We start from the raw sequence: 24,051 nt of genomic DNA, 5'->3' as shown, positions 1-24,051 counted from the left end.
AAGTGACACAGTCTGTTGAATGTCTTCTAAACCAGGGTTTTTCCCATAGTAACTGAGACCCCCATTGAGCCAGGTATTGAGCATTGCTCACCTGACCCTGAGTGTTTCAGGAGCCCCATCTGGGGATGCTGATGTGTAGGGACTGCAGATGAGCTCCTCGGTCTATCTTCCTGCTTAAGGAACCCAAACCTGCATTACTTCACCTTTAAACAGAAAAATAACTCGTCTTGTACTGAATGATTTCATAGAGAAAATAGGGTGGCTGAAACCTTGGTTCATTGTTACTGGAAGACTTTCTCCACCCTATGCCAATAAAAAAACTGTCTTTCTCAGTGTGGCACATCAGCAAGGTGACCAATCACCAGTAATATAATTAAGGATCATGAGACAAGTAATGATGGAAACCAGAAGGGGAAGGAGGTTAACCTGCTCTGTTGGCCAGCTAATGAGACACCAGCAGTGATCAATCAACAACAAGAAAAACTAGAAGCATCTAAGTTGGAGTGCTCCTCATTGGTGGGCTGTCATGACTGAGTCTGGGTATATTTTAATTGAGTATTGTACATGAAAGTACAAGTTCAAAAATCTGTTCCTATAGAGAAAATTAGCATTTTTTAAAAAAAATTTAAATTCCGGGATACACGTGCAGAATGTGCAGGTTACATAGGTATACAAGTGCCATGGTGGTTTGCTGCACCTATCAACCCGTCATCTAGATTTTAAGCCCCGCATGCATTAGGTATTTTTCCTAATGCTCTCCCTACCCTTTCCTCCCACTTTCCTACAGCCCCGGTGTGTGTTGTTCACCTCCCTGTGTCCATGTGTTCTCATTGTTCAACTCCCACTTATGAGAACAGGCGGTGTTTGGTTTTCTGTTCCTGTGTTAGTTTGCTGATGATGTCTTCCAGTTTCATCCATGGGCCTGCAAAGGACAGCTCATTTTTTATGGCTGCATAGTATTGCACGGTGTACGTGTACATTTTCTTTATCCAGTCTATAATTGATGGGCATTTGGGTTGGTTCCAAGTCTTTGCTATTGTAAATAGTGCTGCGATAAACATACATGTGCATGTGTCTTTACAGAATGATTTATAATCCTTTGGCCATATATTCAGTAATGGGATTGCTGGATTAAATGGTATTTCTGGTTCTAGATCCTTAAGGAGTCACCACACTGTCTTCCACAATGGTTGAACTAATTTACACTCCCAACAGTGTAAAAGCATGTCTCTTTCTCCACAGCCTTACCAGCGTCTATTGTTTCCTGACTTTTAATAATCACCACTGACTGGCATAAGATCGTATCTCAGTATGGTTTTGATTTGCATTTCTCTAATAATCACTGATTTTTCATATGTCTGTTGGCCATATAAATGTCTTCCTCTGCGGAGGGTCTGTTCATATCCTTTGAGAATTAGCAATTTGCAAATCTGTCCTGGCTGAATTGACCTCACCTTTTCAGTAGTCAATCAGACCACCCTGGACTCACATGGGCTCATCATCCCCGAGGACCATGAAGACTCAGGCAGTTCACACCTTGAATTCTCACTAGCTTCACTGCCAAAGGAAGTAAGATACCCGAGTCCTCAGACTTCCAAGCTGACCAGGGAGCTCAACATGTTTGATACCATTTCTCAGTATGATGGGGGAGGAGTTTCACATCTCCTTGTAGCTCTGCTGACCAACAGTGCTTCTTCCTGTCAGAAGCTACAGCTTACAAATGGACTAAGAAATTCATTACGAGGAAGAGTCCTAGCATGGTTTATTTTCCTATTACAACTGACCCCCAGGATGGAACTCTGGACCCAGTGCCAGCAGAAAACTATCTTAGAAAAAGCCAGCAAGGGTGAATGCATAAAAGGCATGAGCAACAGCTGCCATTTCTCAGGAAATGTTACTTGCTCCCGGTTTTGCACTAAGGGTCAGTTAACTGGAGCAGTGTGACACTGCATGATTGTCAAGGTTTCAGAATTCACTTCCAAGTCTTCCAGATGGACCCTGGTTGCCCAGCAAAGGCACAGTATTACCAAAGATGATGTCTGTTCCCTATCTGCAAATATTTTATCTCCATTGGTGCCAAAGACATCCAGAGATAAACTACAAGGAATGCACATCCCCAGCCTTCTAGCAATTCAGATTTTGCTGGGAACATTTGAGCAGCAGCACTCAGATGGTGCAGCTTTGGAGGAAATAGAGATACACATTATCACCTTTAACCCTGGGATACGTCTTTATCAGAACAGTGATGTTTCCTGATTGAACCTTTCCACCAAAACAGATGCACAGGCTTTACCACCACTACTGGAAACCACAGGACAAAGACTAGTCATCTGAAGGGCATCATTTTAAGAAAACTTCACAGAGTAAAGACCCTATGATCAAGAAATTTAGAGAGTTAATATCCTTAAAGGAATAGGAGCAGACATCAGGCAGACAAGGTTATATAAACTTAAATAGAAATATTCAGGCAAAAGATAGTACTTGATGAGATAAATTCTAGAATGAATGTGTCTGAAGATCACAGGAGTTTTTCTGATGATCGGAGAAAAATATGAAGGCTAAAATGAGGATAAATGGACAGAACGTATTTGCTCCACTAATTTGGACATCCCCCTCTTCCTGGGTCCCAAAGTGCAAGCTTGGAGAGGTACAGGACTTTCAGGCATTTGAGTTCAGGGTATCTTCCATGGACCCGGACATGGGGTTCAAATATCTATGGACTCTGCTCAGACTGCTCATTCCACTGTCTGAGTTACAGAGATAATAAGGAACAGCAACAGATAATTCAATACTTCCCTGCATTATGTTTAGAAAAATTTCCATCAGAATAAAATCTGTTGAAATGTAGATTTTGAATCCTATTAATCTGAAAATTCAGTACCACATAGGTACTAGTGTTGTGACCACTAAAACAGATCTGGAAGATCCAGTGAGGTAGACTCGATCCAGCCAATCCCGAAGCATGCTGTACTATGCCAAGAATCCAAATTAGCTAAAAATGCAGCTTATTTTTCTCTTGTAGGCAGGGCTTTAACCCAGTAGGACAGGGGTATTAAGACTTTTACATAGAACATTATCAAAGTGGATCCCATCTACCTTTGCAGAAGGCATCATAAGGGGAACTGCCTGACCTGCCACACCTGTCACAGCATAGGCTGTGCAACTGTGCCCTGGAGCCAGAACTCAAACCTTGATTTTGTATCTAAGACATGAAACAAGGAGTTTTCCTAACTAGCCACATACTTCATCAACCCACTCACACCAAGAAAGAAAATCAGAGCTGGTCTATAAAGAGGACAGACTGCTATGACCATGGGCAGCTGTATTTGGGGCTCAACCTAAGAACACTGGGAGAAGAGAACAAGATTGTGAGACTTGGAATCAACCTAATAACATTGGGAGGAGAGAAGAGATTGTGAGACTTGGAAGGGCCAGTCCTATGGCATGGATGTTGCTGGGCCTTTAACTTCTACCCTTGACCACAGCAAAGGGAGCAATGGCTAGGAAGGTTTAATACCCAAGACCGAGGTCTCAAGATGCAGAAGCCAGTGAGGGAAAACTCTGGTGACCCAGACCCAATCAATACTGCCCATGTAGTCCATTTTATGGGCATGAAATGGAGTGAATTTCTCCACCAGAAAAGTAGTGAGAAACCTCACCAGGAGCACTGTAAATCCTCTGGTTTAATAATGACCCTCACACGGAAACAGTATCAATGCCAGTCAGGCTAGGGTCAGAGAACAACCTAGGAACTGTCCAGAGGCTGAGGTGATAGAAGTGAAAAGCCACAGAGGATTGCAAAATTAAACCCAAACACATTTATGAGCAGCTTGCACGGGAAGACAGCACCAGGTATGGTGGATCCAGGCACTTGGGTTAATCCTGCCAGGACTGCAAACAAGAGAAGGGGTCCACACCAGCTTATTCAACCCTACACATTTCAATTGGGAGCCAGAGTTCTTTTGGCTGGAATCACAATTCAACCCCACACCCCCCACTCAAGGGAAAAAGTAGGAAATGTTGGAAGAGGGAAAAATAAATTCTGATGAAAAGATCATCAATGGCTCAATTTCAAATGGGATGCTGACTGTTCTTAGCAGCTTAGTACCATGTGGAAGCACACCTAAACTAAATGTTAAGAGTTTCAACCTTATTTACTCCTAAGTAGTATGTTCTATAGCAATAACAAGCAAAAGTTGACATGTTCTTACAAGTATGCATTACAGCCCCATGAAGGACTGAGCATTGCAAATTTCATCAACAATTGTAACAGCATATGACAAGTGACATAAAATAGAAGGTAGATGACATTTTAGCTCTTGCATCAAACAGTCTCACCTCTTTTCTGTGGTAGAAAGCATGAGACTTAAAAGACAAAACATCCTTTGAATATAATGATCAGTTATCTCCATTTTTTATTCTCATTCTGATAAATTTAATAGAAACAGACATTGCAGGAGATAGTTACAGGACAAGGGTGAAAAAGACGGGTGTGTGAGCAGCTCTCCCAGGAGAAGGAGAAAGTCCCCATCACAGGAAGGAAGAGTGGGGAGCTCCTTGCTGCAGTAGACACTGAGTTCATTTGTCTTCTGCTGAGACAGAAACACAGGCAGCTGCACATTCTACTTGAATGACTGAGCTGCCCCAGGCCATGCCCTCATCCTCTCAGCTAGCTCATTTTCCTGCAGAGGCACCCCAGCAGCTCAGGGGGATACTTGGGTAAAGAGAAAATTGGTGGAATGTTAGAGGTAGCGGGTTAAACCGGACTGTAGCCCTCCAGCAGGGATGTTGTGAAATGGATTGCTTGTGGTTCCTCCAGGGTCCCCAAGCAGTGTTGAGTCTCAGTCACCTCCATCAGTGACCAGCTCAATCCTAACCCCTCTTCAGTGGCTGCCCTCTCTACATTGCCACCCCTTTCACTCTCCTCTGGGCTCCCTTGGATCACTTTCAAATAAGGGACCAATAAAGTAGGCAGATGAAGGGTCCCTCTTAAGTCCTCCTCCAAGTCCTGAGAACCCATGAATATGCTATGCTACACGGCAGGCAGGGAGTGAAGGGGAGAGATGGAAATGAGGTTGCTCATCATCTTGAAGGTACAGAGATTCCCGGGATTGCCCAGGGGGAGCAATGTCGGGAAAGTGATTCAAGTGTGAAAGTGGGAGAAGCAGGGAGAATTGGAGGGGAGAATCAGAATTCGAGATGTGGGTACACACTGGGCAGCCAGAGGTGGTCCCATCTGAGGCAGAAAAGGGTCCCCACACTGAAGGTTACAGAAGGAACAAGGTAAGGAATGCTGGGGTCTCTAAAGATAGCTAAAGGCATGAAACAAATTGCCCAATGGAGCAACCAGTTAGACAACTTTGCCAACATTTTCATTTTTTCCGAGTGACTCCATTCTAAACCTCTCGTCTCTATGATAGAATAAATTTATTTACATTTAAGTTCCTAATGCACTGATTACTTATCACAATACCATAGGAAATATAGCACCTGTCCAAAATTCTTACTTCAACATTCAGGGGAATCCAGAAGTCACTACTTTTCACCTTATATTTCAACTAGGAGGCCTTAGAACTCTCCTCTCTGGTGACCCTAATCCAGAAAACAGGCAAGAAGAATGGCCACACATCCTCTTAGCATCCCACGAGGGAGATTTTGCAGTGATATTACAGATGGTTCTCATTTCAAGTGAGTGTCAAATGCTTTGAAATAGATTAAAACATGAAAGAAATCGGTATTTTGGTTTTCTATGGAGGAAACTAAATAGACAGCATAGTACATTAATGAACTATTCTATGGAGCAAGACATCTTCCTCAGTGGATTCTACCACCAGAGTAGAAATCATATATAAATCATTCCAAACACAAAAACCAAACATTTTCAAAATGCCCCTTTCCAAGCAACTAAGTAGACTGACAGACAACTGAGTGCTTCCTGAAGTTCTGCATCCCAGAGAGGCTCCCACTTCACAGGAGAGCACGAGGTCCCTGCCTTTCCCAAGCTGTAGGTCAGCATGGCTCCCAACTAGCACATTTCTCACTGCACACTAACAGCAAGCTCTTCCTGACAGACAGCTCTAAATCGTCTTCCTCTTCCCGCTATGTCTGCTGCCTTCCAGGCTCTTAGAATCACTTTCCAAGAAAGAAACACAAAACACAAACGTGAAAGGGTCTAAGATATGGAAAGCAAGACCAGCAGCGAGAACACTAGGAGAAAGGACCATGACATCCGAGACCCCCATAAATACTGCCCACAAACTCCACACCCAGTGGAACTTTCCTGGGAGTAAAATGTCAAATCTCTGAGCAGTCAGGTGGTTGTACACTTTACCTGGACCATTCCAGGCACTCCAGCTTGGGAATGACTCTCACAAACACAAAATGAACAACAGCACCCTGCAGACAAGGATCAAAGGCTAACGTAGGCTGTGTCTAAGAGACTGAGATGATGGGGGTCAAAGCACTTTATAAAGAAGTGGGCAAAGTTAGAGCAGACACTCTTGGCAGCAGCTTCCACTAGAAATCAGCACAGGTTCTGGTTGACTCAAGGACATGGTTTAGTCCTGCCAGGGACTGTTAGTATAAAAGTTTCAAAGGATCTTATCACTTCCTGCTCATTCAATCCTAAAAATTGTAATTGGGAGGCAGTGACATTGGTCACTCTCACTATAACTGAATGCATCAGAACAATGTGGGACACTGGAAGGAATACATTTCTTCCTTCAAAATATACCAGTTGCACAAAAACAGATCCAGACTTAAAAACTCACATGCAAAAGTTTCTTTAAAAAAATTAAATGTGTTAACAGTTTAGATCCTATTTACACCTAAACTTAAAGTATATTGCAATAAAATGCCACATTCACATATGCATACACAATGAGAAATCTGCACACTCAAATCTCTGACATCCCACTGAAGGAATGAAGTTTGCAACTTCCCTCTAGTAGTTTATCTTAGAACTCATGGTATATAACAGAGAGCTGACATTTAAAGGAACACTACTTTTAGATCTTTAAGCATACAATCTCATTTTTGTGGAAGAGAAAGTATGAGACTTAGAAGTTATTAAAGGATGACTTCTCAATTTTTGTATTCAACTTTTTACATCCTGTGTGAGGCACAGAAAGCTGAATGAGATACAGGGGTATGTTAAGAATCTCTTCCCAGGAGAGGGAAGTGTCCCTATTACAGGAAGGCAGTAGAAAGCTCCCTGCTGCAGTGGATCCTGAGCCCATCCCCCCCATGCTGAAAGGGTGATCTCAGCCTTTAGCATTCTTCTGGAATGACTGGGCTGTTCAGGGCTACACCTGTACCTTTTTAGTTTACTTGTTTTGAGGCAGAGCCACGTTTCAGACAGGAATTCATGCTTTCAGGATAAAGGAAAAACTAAGGAACGTGTCTGATAGGGTTGACAGTGACGAGAACATCATCCCACAGGGACGATCGAGATGCATTATTCCTGGCTGAAGACATACAGGAAGATAGAGTCCCAGTCGCCTCCGTAAGTAAGCTCAATTCCTTCCCCACCCACCCCCCCACCCCCTTCACTGGCTATTCTCGCCACCCTTTCACCAGTTCAGCATCTTCCTGTGGGCTTCCTCAGAACACTTTGAAATTAGGTACTCAATAACACGGGCAGATTAGTGACCCCCTGAGATTTGTAAGTCTTAATCCTTAGATGCTGGGAACATGTTTTTGATATGGCAAGGGGGTATTTGGGAGACAGAACTGAGGTTGCTAATCAGCTAATGTGCAGAGATCACCCTGGATCCTCCAGGAGGGTCCCTTGTCATCAAAGGTGATACAAAAAAATTAAGCAGAAGAGGGAGGCAGAAGCAGAATGAGAATCAGATCTCAAGAGGCACTCCCAGCTCTGAAGCTGAGGGTGGAATCCCTCCATCTGAAGCCCAGAAAGGGGCCACAAGTCAAGGAACGCAGTGGGCTGCTGAAAAGGAAGTCAAGGAAACAGACTGTCCTCTAGAAAAAAACAAGCCAACCATGTAGACAGCTTCATTTTGTCTAGGTGAGACCAATTTCAGTCTATTGATCACCACTGTAATGTGAGATAAACCTGTTTTACTTTTCAGCTTTCTACATATGGCTAGCCAGTTTTCCCAGCACCATTTATTAAATAGGGAATCCTTTCCCCATTTCTTGTTTTTGTCAGGTTTGTCAAAGATCAGATAGTTGTAGATATGTGGCATTATTTCTAAGGGCTCTGTTCTGTTCCATTGGTTTATATCTGTTTTGGTACCAGTACCATGCTGTTTTGGTTACTGTAGCCTTGTAGTATAGTTTGAAGTCAGGTAGCATGATGCCTCCAGCTTTGTTCTTTTGGCTTAGGATTGACTTGGCAAATGCGGGCTCTTTTTTGCTTCCATATGAATTTTCAAGTAGTTTTTTCCAATTCTGTGAAGAAAGGCATTGGTAGCTTGATGGGGATGGCATTGAATCTATAAATTACCTTGGGCAGTATGGACATTTTCACGATATTGATTCTTCCTACCCATGAGCATGGAATGTTCTTCCATTTGTTTGTATCTTCTTTTATTTCATTGAGCAGTGGTTTGTAGTTCTCCTTGAAGAGGTCCTTCACGTCCCTTTTAAGTTGGATTCCTAGGTATTTTATTCTCTTTGAAGCAATTGTGAATGGGAGTTCACTCATGATTTGGCTCTCTGTTATTTGTGTATAAGAATGCTTGTGAATTTTGCACATTGATTTTGTATCCTGAGACTTTGCTGAAGTTGCTTATCAGCTTAAGGAGATTTTGGGCTGAGATGATGGGGTTTTCTAGATATACAATCATGTTATCTGCAAACAGGGACAATTTGACTTCCTCTTTTCCTAATTGAATACCCTTTATTTCCTTCTCCTGCCTGATTGCCCTGGCTAGAACTTCCAACACTATGTTGAATAGCAGTGGTGAGAGAGGGCATCCCTGTCTTGTGCCAGTTTTCAAAGGGAATGCTTGTAGTTTTTGCCCATTCAGTATGATATTGGCTGTGGGTTTGTCATAGATAGCTCTTATTATTTTGAGATACATCCCATCAATACCTAATGCATTGAGAGTTTTTCCTTACACCTTATACAAAAATTAATTCAAGATGGATTAAAGACTTAAATGTTAGACCTAAAACCATAAAAGCCCTAGAAGAAAACCTAGGCAATACCATTCAGGACATAGGCACGGGCAAGGACTTCATGTCTAAAACACCAAAAGCAATGGCAACAAAAGCCAAAATTGACAAATGGGATCTAATTAAACTAAAGAGCTTCTGCACAGCACAAGAAACTACCATCAGAGTGAACAGGCAACATACAAAATGGGAGAAAATTTTTGCAACCTACTCATCTGACAAAGGGCTAATATCCAGAATCTACAATGAACTCAAACAAATTTACAAGAAAAAAAACAAACAACCCCATCAAAAAGCAGGCGAAGGATATGAAAAGACACTTCTCAAAAGATGACATTTATGCAGCCAAAAGACACATGAAAAAATGCTCATCATCACTGGCCATCAGAGAAATGCAAATCAAAACCACAATGAGATACCATCTCACACCTGTTAGAATGGCAATCATTAAAAAGTCAGGAAACAACAGGTGCTGGAGAGGATGTGGAGAAATAGGAACACTTATATACTGTTGGAGGGACTGTAAACTAGTTCAACCATTGTGGAAGTCAGTGTGGTGATTCCTCAGGGATCTAGAACTAGAAATACCATTTGACCCAGCCATCCCATTACTGGGTATATACCCAAAGGATTATAAATCATGCTGCTATAAAGACACATGCACACATATGTTTATTGCGTCACTATTCACAATAGCAAAGACTTGGAACCAACCCAAATATCCAACAATGATAGACTGGATTAAGAAAATGTGGCACATATACACCATGGAATACTATGCAGCCATAGAAAAGGATGAATTCATGCCCTTTGTAGGGACCTGGATAAAGCTGGAAACCATCATTCTCAGCAAACTATCACAAGGACAAAAAACCAAACACCTCATGTTTTCACTCATAGGTGGGAATTGAACAATGAGAACACACGGACACAGGAAGGGGAACATCACACACTGGGGCCTGTTGTGAGGTGGGGGGATGGGGGAGGGATAGCATTAGGAGATATACCTAATATTAAATGATGAGTTAATGGGTGCAGCACACCAACATGGCACATGTATACATATGCAACAAACCTGCACATTGTGCACATGTACTCTAAAACTTAAATAATTAAAAAAAAAAACCTGTTTTACTTAAGCACTAACTTGATGTCCATTTAGTGCAGCAGAAAGAGAAAGAAATGCAAGACCTGTCCAACATTCTTAATGTTCTTTTGTCAGGGGGATCCAGAGTCAGTCACTGATGTTCACCTTAAAGTTCCTCTAAGAGTCTTCGTAACTATTCTTACCCTGAGAATCAATGAAGAACAAAATTAAAGGCAACGTATAGTATATCCTGAGCATTTCAGTATTTAAGTGTGATAAATAGATGTGTTTGTTCAATTTACATGGGAAATGTATAGGCACAAATGGCATGAAAGACAGATTAAAATTTACAAGAGTAGGTCCTGATTATTTGTGTTCTATGAAGTGTACTAAATATATGATTTAGAACTTTCTACAAGGTATTCTGTTGCCCAAATAACTTCCCCACTTGATTCTATCACCAGTTCAGATATGACACCAGTTGCTTATCAGTTGTTCCAAACAAAAAGAGATGGAAATAGTCTTCAAAATGTCACTCTCCCATGACTGACAGGCTAGAACAACCAAAAGCACTGTCATTCTCTCCACCTTAAACTATGTGGAAGGTCCCATTCAGATGGACCAGGAGGTTCCCTGCTCTTCATGAATTGCAGGTCAGCATAGCACCAGGAGAGGCTGATAATTTCTCACTAAGGACTGACCATTAGTGAGTCTTTTTCACAGATGGCTCTGAATATTCTCCACCCTCCCTTTTGGTAGCCTCTGCCCCCGGCTGTCAGAACCACCTGCCCCCAAAACTACCACCTTACAAATCTGAAAGAATCCTACACCTGGAAAGCAAGACCACCAGCTGCTTCCACATCTAAAAGAGAACCCTGGCTTATGGTTTGTGCCCACAGGGGCCTGGCAGGCCCAGCACACCCCCGCCATGGGGATGGGAACGATGTCAAAATCCTGCCCCTTTGATAGGAGACCACTGAGCCCTTCTTACCCAGAGGAGGTGGTGTTATGGCCAACTATGATCAACATTGTCTGTAAATTTTCTGGGACAACATTCAAACATTACCACAGACACCACAAAAAAAGGCAGAAGCCTCCAGCACCAAGTATTCTGCATCGAGTCCTTCTCCTTTAGGTGAGCTTAAAGTTCTGCACCTACCACCGACTTGAGAAACTGCCAGAATACTTAAATCTGTCACAAGGAACTACTTGCTGGTGAACGGTGACTCAGGAGACTCCCTGACCTGCTGAATGATCCAGGGAGAAGAGACAGAATGAGAAGAGTTCCGTGGGGATACAGGTTGCATAGTTACTACTGAGGAAACATCACTTCCCAGGCATCAGGGAGGTATATATATTATCTTCCTGTGTAGTCTAGGAGGTAGAAAGAGAAAACCACATTTCTTCAGTGCTCCCTAGCCTTCAACACCCATGGTAAGCTGGGTCCCAAAAAGGATTGGGTTGGTGGACCAGCTCTATTGAAACTAACAAGGCAGCTGTCCCTTGTCTAGTCAGAAAGGAGAAATTTGATTTTCAGCTCTCTGCATGCACTGCACTCTGCCAAGGCTGGATGGAATTTCAGGCCAGAGGGTAGGCTGGGTACAGAACTCAAAGCCAACAGCCTGAAATGACTTGTCTTTACAAGTAGACCCTATTTTATGAAACTGAGCTGAGAATTTTCCTCGTTCCAAGCTACAGAATTACTCTCAACATGGTACAGCTTGAAGGAAACAACGTTCAGGATAGAACCTAAGGAAGCACCTGTCAGCGCAGAGCAGCTCATTGGATGCCTGGCAATTCTATCAGGACCCATTAGGAAGCTCCATAAGCCTCTTTGCTCCAGGCCCCAAACTGGCCCTTATGAGATCCCAACTTGTGTTGTCACCAATTACTGCAAAGACATAATTTTGACCACCTATCATATTGGTGTCACTTCACGTGAAACAGCACAGAGCCAACTCTGTAAAAGTTTCTTTAGTAAGTTGGAGCAGACTGACAGCTGTCACAGCCTGGGAGAAGGTACTTAGCCCAACAGCACAGGCACAAACAGGACAGAATCCAGGAGGGTGGGCTGCCATCTCATTAGACTGACTGTTTACCTTACGGGAAGGTAACAACCACAGCTATCAGAATCACAGCCACCAGCCAATGCCTGAGACCATTCCCTTAGGCATCAAGTGTGAGATTCATGGGAGGCCCTCAGAGCTGCAGCACACATTCTCTGGGTGGGGAAACAGCCAGTGACACAGGCTCCGTAAGGGGCATGACTGAGTCAACTTGGAGAAACCTAGGGACAGACTTAAGGATCTTTACAACAAAGAACACTCAGAGGAAGAGAGCAGCTATAACCTCGACTGCTCAAAGCACTGCTTTCCTAGCCATGTGTGTTCTTACTGCCTCTAAGCTGCAGAAGTAAAGAGGTAAACCAAAGGGAGTAGTGCCTGCATTTCACTTACTCACCCACCCCAATTGCAGCAGCCCCTTAGAGCAGGGTGGAGAGTGGTCAGGACTGCAGACATTTAGGTTCAGAGTCACCTCCATGCCCTTTTTACTTGTGGTTCAGAAACCTCTGTGCCCTCATTCTCAGAGCCACCACCACCAATGGGAAATAGTCAACAGATTAACGCAGCTGACACCTGATGCTTCTATCTGTTTACTATCTGATGGAAGAACCTCTAAGACTAAGGCAGAGAAATGATCCCATGGCAATATATTGAGAAGCCAGAGATTTTACAGCCTAGGTGTGTGAATATTCAAGAGAACATCTGAGAAACCAGGCTCAAGATAAAAACTGCTCATGTCACAGCCTGTGGACATGTCTGGAGATAAATCAGATGTAAAATATGCTCTGTAACATCCAGAGGGAGAGCATCTCACAAGGCCTCTCTCAAGTACTCTGAGGAGAGGGACCCACTCATGACACGCAAGGAAGAACAACATCAGGCAGACAAGCTAAAGGATACCCTAGGCTGTGACCATGAGGGGTGGCAGGATGATGTCACAAACTCCACATATGCACCTGCTGGTGACATGAAAGCAAAGTAGCTTTGGAATCATTTATGTTACATCATTGGTGTATTAACCTAGACCCAAGGTGAGATGTTTGAATGAACGCAGGACCCATGCTTTCAAATGCATCTCTGTTTCATCTGACCCAGTCCTGGGTGGTTCAAAAGCAAAGACTTCCCCTCCCAGGTCAGCCTGCATGAGAATCCATGGGGCTAAGGGAGAAGGTAAAGATCACCATAAGATACATGTGGAATGCTTCAGCTATGGAATCTGGATGATCCCTATAGCAGAAGGGCTGAGACTGTCCTGCAGAAGCCAACACTCAGGAACATCGGGCATCTTGCGGAACGTGTGTGCAAGCATAGCAGAGGCTGGGAAGCTCAGCAACCTGCTCCAGGCCACCTTGTAAAAGCAACACAGCCGTGGACAGTACCATGCCCATGTCCTCATCCTGGCCTCCCATACACACAAAAAACTAAAATAATGAAAATTGCTGTAAAACTCTGCATTGCATGAGAACATTTTCCTATGTAGAGCAAAGCTGAGGGTAGGGTCAGGAAGAGCCTTAACTCATGGTGATTCCCAAATATACAGGACATTGTCCAGATGATCTCCCCTGAGAATCATGAGCTGAACAATGGCTGAAGAGAAAAACTCACCGAGCACACATCTGTGAACAAAATAGAGCCAAGATGCTGTATTACCAGGTGTCAGGAGAGAGAAACTGAGACACAGGCAGTGCCCAGTATCATAGGCTAACCACGAGCAAGGAGCTGTGCAGAATCAACTTGCAATGTCCACCTGCAAACGTTCATGCAGGGCTTGTCCCTGATGATGTACAGTCCCTGATGGCCTGTGCCAGAGAGACAGAATTAAGGTTGTTGAAATGCAAAGCCCCTGAGGTACATCCTTCAGTGTAGAGGTAGGAGCCCAAGACAGGTCCTTCACACACCCATTCCTTCAAAGACCTTGCAAGTCAGAAGACCCACCCAGTATAGCATTATAAATTAAAGGCAAGCACTCCAGCAGGTAGAATTGATTGGTTGCATGTGGATCAGGAACAACCCGCATTCCTTGTGAATACACAAATACCAAAGACAAAGGAAAAAATTTGAAGCCCTCTGGACTGCAGGGTGTTTTGCTTCCCCACAGCAGCAGGCCAAGCCTCACTCTCTCCCCATACACAACTCAGCTCCTCATCCATGAGCTTCCTGAGCTTCAGGTCAAGGATCTGCGAAAGGCAGACCCAGTCTAAACTTCCCCATTCCCACCTCATCATCCTAGAGCACAGCCTTCAGAAAATGTCAGAACTTTCTCCTATCAAGTGATGCCAGGTCCCAACCTGAGCACTCAAGACCATACTGTCACTTTCCATTTAAAGTGTTTCATAATATCAAGTTGACGTCTGCAGTTTTTCAGCAGGTACAAGGGTTAAAGGGGATGGTCTAGAAAGAAAATTCTTTAATGGAACAAACCTGTGTCACTCAATATATATGCCTACAACCCCCAGAAAATTTCATGATGAAGAGCAACAGTTTCCTGTAGCAATTTTTCTTGCCAGAACATTGGCTTCAGACATCCCTGGTTGAAGATCCTCAGCCAAGTCTCCCCCTAAAGCATTAACAACTGAAATAGAAACCTGTTCTTCCAAGGTAGATGGATGATCCTTCTGACATCCTTCTGGAAGCTTCATGTTAAGCAGACATCTCACTACAGCGCAATGAAGCTAGTCATATTACCCCATGGGCACAGTAGGCCCCATACAGTAATCATCCTTATCCCACAAAAGTTATCAAGACAGACCAGCCAGGGCCTTTGTCAGTGTTAACTCTCAGATCACTAGATGAAAGCAGTCTGTATGTGTTGATAAAGGAACTGTTCCCCTTGTCACCTACATTAACTACATATTTATGTCTAGGATAGTTATGTCTGTACTGAATACACTGACGTCACAGGAACTATACCCTCCTCATCCCCTAAATGAAGCAACTATGTTCAAACATACAAAGTGTATTAGGGACTGTAAGTCATCCAGAGATAGCTTAAAGGATGTAGGATTATGTGCACAGGTTACATGCCATTTTATACAAGAGACTTAAGCACTTGAAGGTCCTAGAATTAATCCCTTGCAATACAAGGCAAAGGTACTCATCTTATTCTGAGGGTTTAAAACTGGACTAGTCACAAGCAGTAGAATCAAAGAACAAAGATCTAAAGTTCAGATGATACTTAAGCTAGTATCTTTCCACCCCAGGACAGTACATAGAGATGGATCCAGCTAATTGGGAGGTAGAGAAATCAACGTTATTCACTTATGAATCATGGGGACCCATGTGCTCTCTTAAGTTTTGGAAATACAGACTCCTCTTGGCAGCCCCTCCCATCCTCAGGCTGCCTCCTGCTGTAATCCATTCCTGAATCAGCCTGTCCAGGGCAGATGTATGTGAAGAGCACTCAAGGGGGTGTTCAATCCCACTACATTAGTGAGAGACCACTTAAGTCTCCTGTGTGGAGATACAGATAAGTAACTTGTCACTAGGACCATCTTTTCCTTGTGGGAGTGGTTAACCTTTCCACGAAGTTTCCTTCCAGAGTCCCAAGTGGCAATGAGAAATAAGGGAACCCCCAAGGGGTTGTTCAATTCCACTACAGCTCTCTTTAGTGCATGAAATTTTCTGTGGGTTGTAGGTATATTGAGTGAAACAGGTTTGTTTCATTAAAGAATTTTCTTCCTAGACTATACCCTTTAACCCTTGTACCTGCTGAAAAACTGTAGATATCAACTCAATGTGTTGAAATACTGTAAATGGAAAGCAAGTATGACCTTGAGCGCTCAGGTTGGGACCTGAAATCACTACCAGCTACTAAAGGACATCCAGCTAGGAAGGAAACCACACACTTAGACTTTGTGGGGAGAAACAGGACCTTCATCACTACTTGCATGTAAGATTCTTGTCCTCAAAGACAGAAATTCATCTCAGTCTTCTGCAAAGAGATCATTCTTTCATCATTGATGTCATATTCATGCAAGATGGGCAAGGAGGAATGGTCGTCAGCTCTCTTTGACCAAGGGATTTCAAGCAGCAGCAAACTGTTCACATGAAATGAAAGCACAAAATCCTCCCTAGACTGAGGGGAGGGTCCTTTTAAGGCTGTAGTTATGTCACCAAGGTACCTTCAATGATAATCAGAAGGTAGGGTGAGAAAGGGAAGGAAGAGCAGCTGAATCCATGTAAAGAGGAGAAACATCACTAGTGCTAACTTTTCCCTGCATGAGTGGTTAAGCTTTTAAAGAAATGTTCCTTCAGAGTCCCAAGTGTCGGAGACAGAGGAGCACCCAAGAAGGTATTCAATTCCACGACAGCTCTTTTTAGTGCATGAGTCACACAAGAGACTTAAGAGATCTCTCACTAGTTGGGGGGTCCAACAGCCAAGGTCATATGTCAGGTAATGTACAGAGTTTGAACTCTAAGGCTACATCTACAAGCCCAAGGGATGATCCAAGACAAGATGACATCAGCTCACTTCTCCCAACACAGCCACATCTCCTAGGAAGAAATCCCCAGATGCTCAAGACTGGTAGAAACAATGAAAACCAGCTGTGTTCAAAGTCCAACATGGATCTGCTTCCCATGGACTCCTCTGATAGGAATATTCAGGAAACTGTTTTGAGGCTGGGCATGGTGGCTCACACCTGTAATCCCAGTACTTTGGGAGGCTGAGGTGGGCGGATCACCTAAAGTCGGGAGTTCAAGACCAGCCTGGCCAACATGGTGAAACCCTGGTGGTGGGCGCCTATAGTCCCAGCTACTTGGGAGGCTGAGGCAGAAGAATGGCATAAGCCCGGGAGGCAGAGCTTACAGTGAGCCGAGATCAAGCCACTGTACTCCAGCCTGGGCGACAGAGCAAGACTCTCTTAAATGACGAGTTAATGGGTGCAGCACGCCAGCATGGCACATGTATACATATGTAACTAACCTGCACATTGTTAATATGTACCCTAAAACTTAAAGTATAATAATAATAAAATTAAATTTAAAAAAAAAATAGCTGGTCATGGTGGCCTGCACCTGCACTGCCAGCTACTTGGGAGGCTGAGGCACAAGAATTGTTTGAACCCAGGAGGTGGAGGTTGCAGAGAGCCGATATTGTGCAAAGGCACTCCAGCCTGGGTGACAGAGCAAGACTGTCTCAAACAAAAAATAAGCAAAAACCAAAAAACAAACCTGTTTTGGGCAGTAAGACCTACATCATTCTGGGGATGTAGATTCCTGCCTCTGTGTAGGAACTGGGGATGTGTTCCTTGCTCTCCTACTTCCTGCTGAAAGGTCCCAAAGGCCCATTCCTTCGCCAGCTTTAAACTAAGAAATAGGACTCTTGTCTGCTACTGAAAAACAGATTTCAGAGACCAAGATGGGGCAGGACCCAACTTCCAGTTAGTTTTCTCTGTGGGACTTTCTTACCCTATAGCAGGAGATAACTTAGTTTCACCCTCAATGTGCCAGGACATCAAGATCAACAGTCACCAGCAATAGGATCCAAGAATAAGTGAGGTTGTGAGGAAGATGAAAATCCAGGGTGAACCTAGTTGAACCTGCCCCAATTGTTGCAGGACCAATGAGGTGCCAGCAGGTATCCATGTAGAAAATCAAGTCAGAACAACTTTATGTTTAAGTCCCCAATGGGAGGCTATCATCAAGTCTGGGCCATTTCATCATCAACTGAGCCCAACCTGACACAAAAAGGCTCACTGCTCTTTCCTAAAGGAAGGAAGATATGGAATACCTACTACAGACCAGGAAGAACATACAAGTTCAAAAATCGGTCCCCATGGAGATGAGCAGCTTGCTATCCTCCTCTGCATAGCTGTCCAGGTTCCATCAGCCTCACCTCTGGAGCAGGAAGTACTCACCACAGAGCACCCCGGACTCAGACTTATCCCCAAGGACCAACACACCTCAGTGGGTCCCCTGGCTGCATCCTCACCAGCATCACTGGCAGAGTAACCAAGACGCCTGAGTCCTCAGAATCCCCAGCCCAGGAGCTCCCTGGGTTCACAGAACTGTTTCTCAGCATGAAGGATGAGTGGACCTGCATCTTCTTGCAGCTCTGCTGCCCAACGATGCTTCTTTCAGGGTCAGCCACTCAGACAATACACTAATTCCTTATAAGGGGCAGACTTCTTGCTGCTTGCTTACTGTAGCCAACCTTCAGGGGGGCTGTGACCCAACAGCAGCAGGAAAGGATCTCTGAGAAAAAGCCAGATCAGAGAGAATACCTGCAAGACATGACCAATAGCTGCCTCCCCCACCTACAATACGGTGATACAGAGCTGGCTGTCAGTTTGGGGACAGGGTCGGGTCACCACAGCAGTGCAAGCATGTGGGACTGTAAAGGTTCCAGAGATCAATGCCTTTCCACCAGAGTCGTCCTGGGTGCCCAGAGAAGGCACAGCATTGTCCACAATGACCATCATCCCATTTGTCCCCTGTCTGTAACAACTTTTATTGGTGCCAATGGCATCCAGAGAAACTACAGGGAACATCCAACCCCAAGCTTCTAGTGTTCAGATGGCTTGACGAAAATTTCAGGAGCAGTACCTGAATCCTAACAGCTTCAGAGAAAACACAGATGTATGTCAAAACCTTCAACCTTGGTGAATGTCCCCTCAGCCTGTTACTGGAAGGAGGGCCTTGAGTGAACTGTCCAGGTCCTTGGCGTTTTGAACACAACACAGAAGCAAAGTAACAAACGAATGAAACAAAAACGATACAGCAAAAGCCAGTATCAAAGTGAGAAAGCATCCATGGGGTGGGAGTGGGCCTCAGCAAGTGGCACAAGAGCCGGGTTACAAAGTTCTCTGGGTTTTAAGTTCTCCTTTTGAGGTCCCCATCTGTTACCCCTTATCTGGATAAAGGATTTGGTCCATGGCTAATTAAGGGCTGAGGTGAACTGGCACCCTCTGCAGATAAACAGATGGTCCGTGCATAACCTGCATCCAAGCCAGGACACTTCCTTTCGTCTGCCACGTGGTGGACAGGGGAAGATGGAGGGAGAATAGCCTTGGATCCTTTGCTACTCTTGTGGGGGAGATGGGGTTTTCCCTTGGGTTTAGCTTTAGGAAGTGGTTAATGGGACCTAGGTTCCCTGACCCCAGACCCAGGTGTTTTCCTTTTGATGCAGCTTTGGGAAGTCAGCACAGATTGAACTCAGGTTCCCTGCCCCCACGACCTTGGTGTTTTTCCTCAATTTAGCATAAATTACTTTAAGTTACCTGCCTGCCTGCAAACGCAGTTTCCCCTGCCTCAAGCCGGTTAGAGTACAAAAGTGATCCTTGATAGACGTTTCCTACCAAGAGGACACTGTTGTGTAGCAACAGTAACACATAGAACTATAAAGTCCTAGTGATTTAAAGGGCACCGTCCCTTTAAGCTTTACTCAACATAGAAAATTATTAAAAATAAGGTAAAGAAACTGACTTACATAGAATTGATACCTTTCAAGATAAGGGAGCAGACATTAGACAAACAAAGGAGCACCCTGAAGTCTTAACACAGATGAAAATTTGCAGCCAGCATACAGTTTATCATAAACCTGAGAAATACTGGAATGAATGGCAGAAGATCACCTGGAGACTTCGTGATGATTAGAGGAAAATACCAAGGCCAACAGGAGGATAAGGAGATAGAGTATTGTCTTATATCAAATATACTTCACCTCGACCCCAAAATGCAAGCTGAGAGGTACAGGACTTTTAGGCATTTGGGTTCAGGGTGCCCTCCACAACCCAAGACATGAGCTTCATCTATAGACCCCCCCTCTGCTCAGACAGCTCATCCAATTGTGTGACTTACAGACATCACCACGAAGAAAAGCAGTGGTGAATTGAACAGTTCTCTGCATTACTGATTTAGGATATTTATGACTACATCATCCTTACCAAACACAATATCATTTTAATCCAGATTAAGTTGAGAATTCTGGACTACCTACATTTGGCTTTTGTGAGCACTAAGAGTTAGAATATGCAGGGTTTTAGTTTGGTCTGGTCAGCAGTGAAGCTTGCCATGCCACCTCCCAGAATCCAGGTGCATCTAACAGCTGATTTTGGCATCTTGGCAGGACTCTGCACTTGTGGGGCTGTATGATGGACTTGCAGATAGAACAAGTTTAAGTCGTCTCTCCATCCACTTTTACAAAAGACATCACAAGGGGAACGGACCTGCCACAGCTGCCATAGCACACACTGTGTGACATTTGTCCTGAGGCTACAACTCTAGGGACCTTAGTTGGCATCCTAGAAAAACATGAAACCAAGTTTCCCTGGCTAGCCAGATACCTCTTCTTTCTTGGGGTGAATAGATTGAAGGGCATCAGCTGGTACATAAAGAGGACACATTGCCAAGACCAGGGGGGCTCAGCATACTGTCATCAGGAGGAGGGAAACATTGAGATGGGACTGCCAGTCCTGCAGCATGGATATTTTTCTGGCCTCATAACCTCCACCCCACAACGCAGCAAAAGGAGCCCATGACAGAGAAGTCTGAACACCACAGACCTAGAGCCCAGGGGAACAGACTGCAGTGAGCCAGGCCCACGCCTGGAGTCAGTGCCCATGCCATCCACATCCAGTGGAACCTCCCTGTGTGTAAAGCAGAGCAAATCTCCAGCAGAGGTGATCAGTGGTGAGAAACCTGACCAGGAACATTCCAAATACTCATTTGACAATGACCATCATGTGCACAGACAGAACAGCAGTGTCAGTCATACAAGGGTCAAAGGACAACCTAGGCTGTGTGGAAAGGCTGAGGTAATTGAAGTAAAAAGCCACCTGCAGAGGGTAGCACAGTTAAAACCAAACACCAGCCAGCACCTTCCAAGGGCAGACAGCATCGGATATGGGAAATTCAGGGATGTGGCGTAGGCCTGCCAAGAACTGCAGGCAAGAGAAAGGGTGCACATCAGTTCATTCTTCCTTCTCAGTCCCCCAAATTTTACTTGGAAGCCAGAGTTCTTTTTGGCTGGAGTCACAATCTGAGGGAGCAGAAAAATCTACGATGTTGGATGAGGAGAAAAATTCTTCACAACTAGAGCTGTAGTTGCTCAAATTCAAATGGGATGCCAACTGTTCTTAGAAGCTCAAATACAGGACAAAAGCATACCTTAACAAAATGTAATAGTTTAGATCGTATTTGTTCTCAAACAAGGTATGGTATGTGGCAATGAAAAAGCAATAGGTGACATACAATATGCTCCATTTGGCAGTCTAACCGATAACCTGCATTATACCCCCAATGAGTTTTGCACATTTCTACAGCAGTTGCCACATTAACCTTTCTCACTTTCTGCATCCTGAGATATTTAATGGAAACAGACATTGCCGGAGACAGATAAAGACAAGGGTGAATGAGATACGGGGGTATATGAGCAGCTCTCCCTAGGAGGAGAAAGTCCCCATCCACAGGAAGATGGAGTGGGGAGCTCCTTGCTGCAGTAGGTACTGAGCTTGCCTGTCTTCTGCTGAGAGAGGGAGACCCAGGTTGTATCCCATTCTACCTGAATGACTGGGCTGCTCCAGGCCACATCCTCACCCTCTGGGTCCGTGGTTTTCATGGAGAGTCATAGCTCAGTAGCTCAGGGGAAAGTGTTACCCTAGGTCAAGGGGAAGCTTCAACAGAGTTGGTGGGTAACAGACTCTTAGCCCCAAGACAGATATTCTGCATGCAGTATTCATGGCTCCTGCAGGTTCCCCCCATCAGGATTGAGCCTTGGTCACCGCTAAGTGACCAGCTCAATCCTATCCCATTAGAAGCTGCTATTGCCACCCAGTCACCGATTCACCATTGTCCTCTGGTGTTCACAGCATCACTTCCAGGTGAAGTACCAAGGAAAGTGGCCAGAGACAGTCCTCTAATGCCCATGTCCCCATCCTCGGAACCTGTGAATACATGCTACACAGCAAGGGTTAATTAGGACACAAGGCATTGGTTTGTAGTCAGCTGACTTTAATCACCTTGCTTACAGTGGGCCCCCTGGCCAAACCCAGGGTAATCTTAGCCTAACATGATAAAGAGGAAGACAAAGAGAGAATTGGAGGCAAGAGTCAGAAGAAAAAAATCAGAGTATGGTGCTGACTCAACACCAACTAAGGGCCTGACTGAGGATTAACTAAGAAGCCACAAGTCATGTTTTACATGGGGTCTAAAGTGAGGAAAGTGATCTCTGAAGCAGCCAGAAATACAACCTTGCTAACATGTTTTCTCTAAATGAAACCTATTTCAAACTTCTGATTTCTAAAACTGCAAGAAAGTTGATTTGAGCTCCTAAGTCATTTGTAACACCATACAAAATATAGCACCTGTCAAATTTAGTTTCAACATTCATGGAAATCCAGAATCGCCTTTGTTTTTCCTTATATTTTATATAGAAGCCCTCAGATCTGTTTCTCTGGCAACCCTGGATCAAGAAAGGCAGGCAAAGAAAATTGTAATGAATCTTAGCATTCCAGGGTAGAGATATTGCAAAAATTTAGAGTAGTCATTTATTTGTCAAATGTGTCAAGTAGAAATGCCTTAAAAGATACAGATTCAAACAAAAGAGAACAGATTTTCAACGAAGGAAGCTAAATCAAAATTTCCAAGTTTGCTCTAGGCCCAGGCCATTTCCACACTAGATTCTACCACCAGCTAAGGTAGAAATATATAATAAGCAGATTGTTTCAAATACAAGTCAGACATCTTAAAAACGGCATTCTTTCCTAACTAGGTGGACTTAGATAACTGGGTGCTTAAATTCTCCATCCTAGAGAGGATCCCATTTCAGAGTGGGCCACAAGGTCCCTGCTGTTCGTGATCTGTAAAGTCAGCATAGCCCCCACGAGGCAGAACATTCCTCACCCAGCACCCAGGATAGTTGTCCTGACACACTGCTCGAAGCTTCCTCCACCCTCCCCTGTGGCAGCCAACTTCCAGGCTCTGTGAAACACTTCCCCAGAACCTGAAAATAGCTAAGACCTGGAAACCAAGACCAGCAGCTGCTTCCACATCACGAGAGCCCTTTGGTTCACTCTTGGGCCCCAGGAACCAGACAGCCAAGCACTTTCACACCCTGGTGATGGGCATGGAGTCAGACACAGTATTCCTGGATTCAAGACTACTGAGCCTTTCTTGTGCAGCAAAGCTGCTGACATGACCGCAATCAGCACTGCAGCCAGACTTTGTGGAACAGCACATTTCAATGGTTTGCACAAGCCGTAAGAAAAGCAAAGGTTTCCAGCACCATGCATTGTGCGCTCAGTCCTTCACCACCTCTGGGTGAGTTAAAGCTGTCACATCTATCATTGACCTTTCTGAGAAACTGCCAGAGCAGGTTTAAATCACTGGATGGAACTACTTGTTCCTTTCAAGGTGAAAAATCACTCAGGAGAATGTGTTCTGCTGAACAGTCTGTGGGGAAGAAACAGAATCAGATAGCCACTCCATGTGAGCATGGGTCACATAATTAACACTGAAGTCACAACAGTCTCCAGGCATGAAAGGAGTGTCTGGCTTTACTCTAGAGTCCATGAGGTCCAGATGTGCAGGACATCCCATTTTTAGTTCTCCTTAACCTTAGATAAGCAGTGGAGCAGCCCTAGTGACACTGACAAGGCAGCTGTTCCTCGTCCAGTCATAAAGGAAGGGTTTTGTTTTCAGCTCTCACCACACACGGTCACTTCCAGCCCAAATGAAGCTGAAGGTTAGAGGTTGGGGTTAGGTACAGGCCTCACAGCACCGGCAGCTTACAGTGAGTTATCCTTACCGTGGACTCAGTCT

The 24,051-nt window shown here is 44.3% G+C and overlaps 1 long non-coding RNA gene across 2 annotated transcripts in view; it reads right to left on the bottom strand.

Moving 5' to 3' along the window:
• LOC129532915 (uncharacterized) overlaps positions 1–19,585 on the bottom strand; it is an 87,734-nt gene extending 68,149 nt beyond the window's left edge. For both annotated transcript variants that reach the window (XR_008678850.2, XR_010133206.1), the window contains exon 1: positions 19,512–19,585. This is a non-coding gene — a long non-coding RNA (uncharacterized lncRNA). The remainder of the gene's footprint in view (positions 1–19,511) is intronic.
• Between the last annotated feature and the right edge of the window lie 4,466 nt (positions 19,586–24,051).

Source organism: Gorilla gorilla, chromosome 3 (assembly GCF_029281585.2).
Source record: "Gorilla gorilla gorilla isolate KB3781 chromosome 3, NHGRI_mGorGor1-v2.1_pri, whole genome shotgun sequence".
In the NCBI taxonomy this organism is placed as follows: domain Eukaryota; kingdom Metazoa; phylum Chordata; class Mammalia; order Primates; family Hominidae; genus Gorilla; species Gorilla gorilla.
This window is presented reverse-complemented; position numbering and strand designations above follow the sequence as displayed.